Source organism: Nannospalax galili, unplaced genomic scaffold, assembly GCF_000622305.1.
Source record: "Nannospalax galili isolate Female #2095 unplaced genomic scaffold, S.galili_v1.0 scaffold470, whole genome shotgun sequence".
Classification (NCBI taxonomy): Eukaryota; Metazoa; Chordata; class Mammalia; order Rodentia; family Spalacidae; genus Nannospalax; species Nannospalax galili.
In genome coordinates, this window is record NW_008327352.1 from 190,882 (window position 1) to 197,808 (window position 6,927).

At 37.2% G+C, this 6,927-nt stretch overlaps 1 pseudogene; it reads right to left on the reverse strand.

Annotated features, from left to right (window-relative positions):
- Positions 1-1,402: 1,402 nt before the first annotated feature.
- LOC103729870 lies at positions 1,403-6,696 on the reverse strand (annotated as a pseudogene).
- Positions 6,697-6,927: the final 231 nt, after the last annotated feature.

Below are 6,927 nucleotides of genomic sequence, written 5' to 3' on the forward strand. Positions count from 1 at the left end.
TACAGGATGCTTTACATGACATAACTTTTTGCTTCACAAAATGGATCTGAGTTTTGTGTTTCAAAGAGATGATCAAGTCAGCAAAGCATCTACAAAATGCCTCTGATTCACATTACATACATCTGCATCTAAACACAATGAGGAGCCTAAAGTGGGCAGTCATCTCAGCTGCAGTGACTACCATTCTCTGCCTCAATTCCATGCTTCAAAGTTTTCCACAAAGGACTACAACTAAAACATGTATTTTACATATTAGTTTCTTACAGCAACTAAAGAAGACATTGCAGTTTGAACTGTGTGGAATTCTTTACTGCTCTGCTGAAATTTCTGATCAAAAGGAAAATGGGAGCATTGCTCAGATTTTCTATGCATGTCTTGCAGTGTAGCTCTTAAACTGATCCTAGCTAGAAAAACTACCATATATAATTTGTTACAGAAAATAGTCAATCAAATGTCAAATTTAGGAATACTAGGAATATTGAATCAAATGTCAAATTGAAACAGTCTGATCTGCTTTAACAAGTAATCCCATATATTCGCTTACAAATTTCAGGAAAAGTATGCTCTCCTTTTATCCTAACCATTGTGCAAAAAAGAATTCTATGCCCACAAGAGTTGTACAGTTGTTTCTATTTGCATCCAGGCAGAAACAATTTAAGAATTACTAAATTGTGTTTGTAACAAACTGAAAATTGTTGGTAGCATGTACTGCACAACTAAAATATATAATAAAATATAGAGACATCCAGGGGAGAAGTAAAGCTTTTCACTCTTTCGCCATCAGAACCAAGGTTCTTCATGGGAGCAAGACTACAGGAAAAGTAAAAATCATGGTTATTGACAGCTGTCAGTTATTAAGACATACAGCAATATGAATCATTATAGAAACCAGCAGCAATTAGTTCTATGATTACACAAAGCAAAAAAGTAAAAATTCTAGACACAGATTTGACTGTAGGCCTACAGAAAGGATCCCATCTACACATGCGGTGCACAGAAAGCACATGCCCCATGTGCATTGAACTTTTCTGCTTTTCTTTCATGTACAAAACCTGATATAACTGAGGATCTTAGGCTGTACCACAGTAAATAAAAATTCTGAAAAAGTTCCCCCAAATCAACGCATCATTTTCTAATTGTGATTCAAAGTTTCTTTTTTCTCTTCTAGGAGCAAGAGAATAAAAATATAGTCATGTATATGTAATTTTATGTGTGTTACAGTTAGACACTGAGCAAGGAGATCTAGCACTGATGGCTAGTGTTAGATATTCATCTTTACTAGTGCACCTTTGTCCTTGGGCCACAGACAAGGCTGTAGATCCTGCATTACAGATTTGAGCATTCAAATTTTTCCTGTTCTTTCTCAAATATGGAATGTCACACAGCCTTGCTTTAATCACTGTTAGTAGTAAAACAAAATTTGTTTTCCTGCAGCTTTTTTCTTGGACATAAGAAGTAAAAAATTTTTAAATTTAGGCTGTTCTTGCATTACCTCTGCTCTTAACATCAAGGCTGGTGCCCATCCTCCAGGGTTCACCTTAGCTACATATATGATCTTGCATAGCAACATTTATTTTGGCATGGACACACGGATTGTTTAGAGGAGTATTATCATGATCCACATAAAAATTCTAAATTATCCATGTTTCAGGGTCATTTTCAGTCAAAGTTGGTATCTTTTGAATAGCAGAAAAATATAATACATCTCTCTGAGAAGCAGGCCACACTCTCCTGTGCACTTAATGATGATTGCATTATCACCTGTTTCCACTACATGAAGTTTTCTATAGTTGTTTCCTAGTTATTACGAACACCAACATTCCAGAAGTAATTGCAGACTTCATGTCTTGTAACACTTTAACTGCATGTGTATCTTCCAGAGGATCCAGAACAATTCCATTTTCTTCTACTTCTCTTCTGTATACCTTCATTTCTCCTTATTCAACAACCAATTGTCAATTCACATCTCTGCCTACATCCTGTAATGAGTAAGTCATATGGTTCTGTACCATCTCTTCAGCCTGAGAGCTGAATCTGAACATCATCAGAGGCACTTCATGGAGGAAGAGGACTTTTGGACGAATCTATGAGTCCCCACAGAATAAAAGGCATCTCCAGATGACAAGGATGTAGGCCAGTGTAACCTGACCTTTTCACTCTGTGACTGTTCTATTTTATCTTGTCTGTTGAGAGCAGCTTCAACAGCATCAAAGAACTCTTCTTCATTTATCAGACTGTTTGGACCTTCTTCATAATGGGACTTTTCCTTAGTTCTGCCATTGCATTCTTGTATGCATCCTCTACTGTTCTTTGTTTTCTTATCATGTCTCTTCTGCCAGCTCTCTTCACATTTTACCATTAATTCAGCACAATGAGAAAGTGTAGCAAGGATTCCAGCCATAGTTGCTTTAAAAGTTATTGCTTCCCCTGTAAAGTCTATACCATTCCTTTGGGTGTTACATGTGGAAATAATTTTTCTTTATTGCCAATGGTATTGTGCAGGAAATCTCCATCAGAACGTATTGTAAGAAAGTCATCTTCATCATTTTCTACCACTTTATCCCTTTGAAGTTCATACTTGGAGACAGCATCAGCACAGACATCAAAGTACTTCTGCAGAGTATCAATTTGTCTACACAGGATGTCTCTAAAGGTTTCTATTTCAGCCAATTTCTCCTGTAAACTGCAGCCTTTATTGAAGGAGGAAGTGGATTTAGCAGAATAGCCACTTGCTCCAGACACCAGGGACACCATTGAGCCATGTTGATGCAAGCTGGATTCAGATTCATATCCTGATTCAGACTTGTGTTGTTCAATGGCGTCTACCCACTGCTGTCTGTAATCTGGATTCTGAGCACCAAGTACCAAGCACTATCATTTACAGCTAATATCAAACCAACATTCATCAAAATCATGAAACGTGATCACAGCCTTATCAAGACAGATGGATCCCTTGTCAGTATATTCTGTCTCATCTTCAGATTTGTAGTAACTCAGAGTATTATCTTTCAATATTACCCAAGGATTCCACGAATATAGTTTGTCCACTTGCTGTGGACTCTGCAGAGCTCCACAGGCGGCGGGACTCCACCTTCAGGTCCTCCTCTGAACCGGAAGAGTTCCAGCTCTGATTATCCGAGCTGGAGGCACTACAGATGAGCAGGAGACCACCCTCGCTCCCCGAGCTGCACCAGTGCAGGCGCTCAGTCCCTGGGGTGAGGTCGGGGGATGGCACAGCTAAGAGTGCCAGGTCCAGAGTGTGGGGGAACAGGAAGAGGGACGAAGGATCTACTCATACCTCTGCTATGGCCGCCATCTTCCTGCTGGGCCCACTATTTACTCCATCCTCCCAACCTTCCGAATTTGAACTCTCAACACATTGAAATTTAAAGAAATTGAAATATCATATGATAGCTGAACATTTTTAAATTGAAGTTTTCAAATATCATACATTTTGATCATATTTAGATACCCTCCCCTATAACACCCCAATTCCATTCAATTTTATGTACTTTCTATATACTAAGATATATAGAATCAAATTTGTGTTCCCACATGCCCTTTGGTGGGAATCCATCCACTGGAGCTTGCTTAACTTGTTATGTAGTTTGAAACCACTGGGAAAAGGCCCACTGGACTCAATTCAAAATTTAATTGGTCAAGTTTATTAGGGCTATAGCCTCTGTGGCCCCTTAATCAAATTTAGGACCCATGGATGCAAGGGGAGAGTGAAACTAACTTATAAAGGCAAAAACCACAAGTACCATAGGAATTTCATCATCCATGAGTAATGCCAGGTGGTCCTGAATATGGTCAGGACGCCCAAGTTAGCAGGTAAGCAAACTACAGAAGCCAAAATGCTTGCCTTAGCCCTTCTCTTAACAGATGTATAGAGACCTTGACAGTAAGGCACTTTCTGATTAAGCACAGCTGCAGTGTCTGGGAAGTGACCAAGGTCAGCTACTTCAAAGAAAACACTCTTCTAAGGGAAGCAACAAAGGTCAGGGGCTTAATTTGAAGCTGGTTGTTTTTCTAGCTTTTGAAATTTAAAGTAGTTGCTTTATACAAAATGAAGTTACTTTTGGCTGTTACAATTTGAGGGACTTCATTTGGGGGCCATTACAAACTACCAAAAGTCCCATCCTTACTCTTCCTTTTTCTTCTGAGCAGCCATCAGTTGTCAGTAGTTTCTCAGGTAGGGTTGAGTTTTTTTCCCATTTCCCCACATCTATGCTGGGGTTTTGTATGACTTAACCTTATGTGGGACTTTTCATGACATTATTATTGCTATGAATTCATATGATTAACTGACCAGATGTCTGGAAAACTTTGTTTCCTTGTAGTTATCCACCAACCTTGTCTCTTACAATCTTTCTTCTGCAGTAACGACTGGACAATGTGCAGAGAACAAGAGGCTCCAGGGTGCTTATGCCTAAGTAGGACACCTGTATCAAGATTTTTAGTTAGAAAATGTGTTCAATTTTTACATTTGAAAATATACCTTCCGTATTTATGAATATCTAAAATCCATTTAGCTGTAAGTGAAATTGAATAAAGTATAGCAACCATCCAGAGACATTTATGTATCAATGTATTAATTTTTTGAGCTTGAATTTTAAAGTAGCAGCATTTTATATATCTACATATCTACATATATATGTATATATATATACCCTCTTTGTGTATATATACTTATTGGCTCAATATAATTTTCATTCCTTTTAATAAAATAATTTCTCTCTTTCTCTCTCTTGAATAATAGTGAACTGTTATAAAGACTATGAAGATACTGTAAACTGGGATGAATTCATTTTGTATCATAAGAAGACCATGAGCTGTGGTAGAGAATGTTGTGGTTTGAATATGAAATATTCCCCATAGGCTGAAGTGTTTAGAAACCTACTTCCTAGTTGTGTGTGCTGCTTGCAAAAGATGTGGAATATTAGGTTTTAAGATTTAAACCCCATATTCACTTCCTATTGATTCTGTGTTTCCTGGCAGTGGGTGTAGGGTAATGATCAGCTCCTGTTCCTGTTGTTATACCTTCTTTAACATGAGAGAGTGTGAACTCAAGATAAAATAAATTATTTATCTATTAAGGTTTTTTTTTCTGGTCAGGTATTTTGTCACAGAAATGAGAAAATAACTACTACAGTCACCCTCTGATACATGGTATATTTCTATTGTAACTAAAAAAAGAAGATATAGAGCTTGTTTTCACCCACAGCACACAAGCTTCTAATGAATTACATATGGAATTTATTATGACAAGAAGAGACAGTATCACAAGGATAAATAAATACTATTGTTCAGAAAGTATAGTTTAGAAAAACATGATCATAAATGAGTAGTATATATTTTAATTATTATCAGAGTGAGTAAGTTGGCAAGATGTTTAATATAAGTTTCTTCAAAATAAAAATGAACTGTATTTCTGCTTAACAAATGTAAAAATAAATCTCAGTACATTTCAGACTCAATTGCAAAGTAAAAAACTATAAATACTCATGAAGAAAGTAGCAATTTCAATATTATGATCATTTAATCAGGGAATATTAGAAAAATATTGATTAATGATTTCATTGCAAAACTTTCCACATTGGGGCAACTAAGAAGTACTGTAATGCACAGCACAAAGAAGTGTATGAATAAAATTAACTTTCAGTACATATAAATGAAATAGAAATGTGCTTACATTTTATGAATTATTTAAAAAAGATATAACAAGATTTTTAAAAGATCATTGGCATATCATTAACATATATTTCATACAAGAGCAAAATAATCCATAGGATATTAAATGACTCTACCTCTCAAAATAAAAGAAACATAAATTAGTAAAATGATATTTTACATCCAACTGATAGCACTCATTAAAAAGATTTGGGAATGACATGGAGCAGGAGGGTTATAAAATGGGAAGGTAAAAAGTATTGTATTAGCTACTTTTCTGTTGCTGTGATAAAACACTATCACCAAGGCAAATTACAGAAAGAAAAGTTTATTTGGCTTATGATTCCAGAGGGATAAGAGTTCATCATCTTAGGAAGGTATGGTAGGAGGCAATGGAGCAGAAAGCCAAGAGCACACATTTTTAAGTAGGAGGAGGAAAAAAAGAGTCAGACTGGAACTCGGACACAGCTATGAACCCTTAAAGGCAGCCACCAATGATATACTTCCTTCAGCAAGGCCACACCATTTAAAGATTCCATGACCCTCCTCCCCAAACATCAATTGGAGTTTATGGGGACCATTCTCATTCAAATCATCACAAATATCAAACATTAAGCAAATCAGTTTTGATCTTTGCAAAAGTAAACTTTACTCTGCTAAAACTTTACAATCTCACACAAGCATACAAATATATTTTCTAGCACTCAGAGAAATGTGTATTGATGGATTATCAAAGCACAAGGGAGAAGAAAGAGGAATCACAGAATGATATGGGAGTGACAAGCAAGAACCCAAATGGCAAGGGGACTTCATGTACAAATGGTGTAACAAAGCATAGGAAAGGTGCTAAGGCTAGTCACTGTAGGTACTAGACAGATGACAGAAAACTGTAAGATTTCACAATATTTTCTCACAGCTCTGGAGACTGGAAATCCTGTGCTCCTTCTGAAGGCTCCAGGGGAGATTTCTTCCTGCCTCTTCTACTGCTGGAGGCTTCAGGAGTTGCTTGGCTTGTGGCTGCATCACTCTTATATTAAACTCCACCCACCTAGGGCTCAGGGATCATTGCAGAAGAGGGGGTGGAAAGATTGTAAGAGCCAGGGAGGAGGTGCATGACCATGTGGAGAGAGTCCTACAGGTTCCTGAGACCTTGCTGATATGAACCTACAGCAATGGTGTTAGCATGCACAAGACCCATGCAAACTGGAACAGATAAAACCCCAGTACAGAACTGTGGAAATGGGTAGCAGTTTC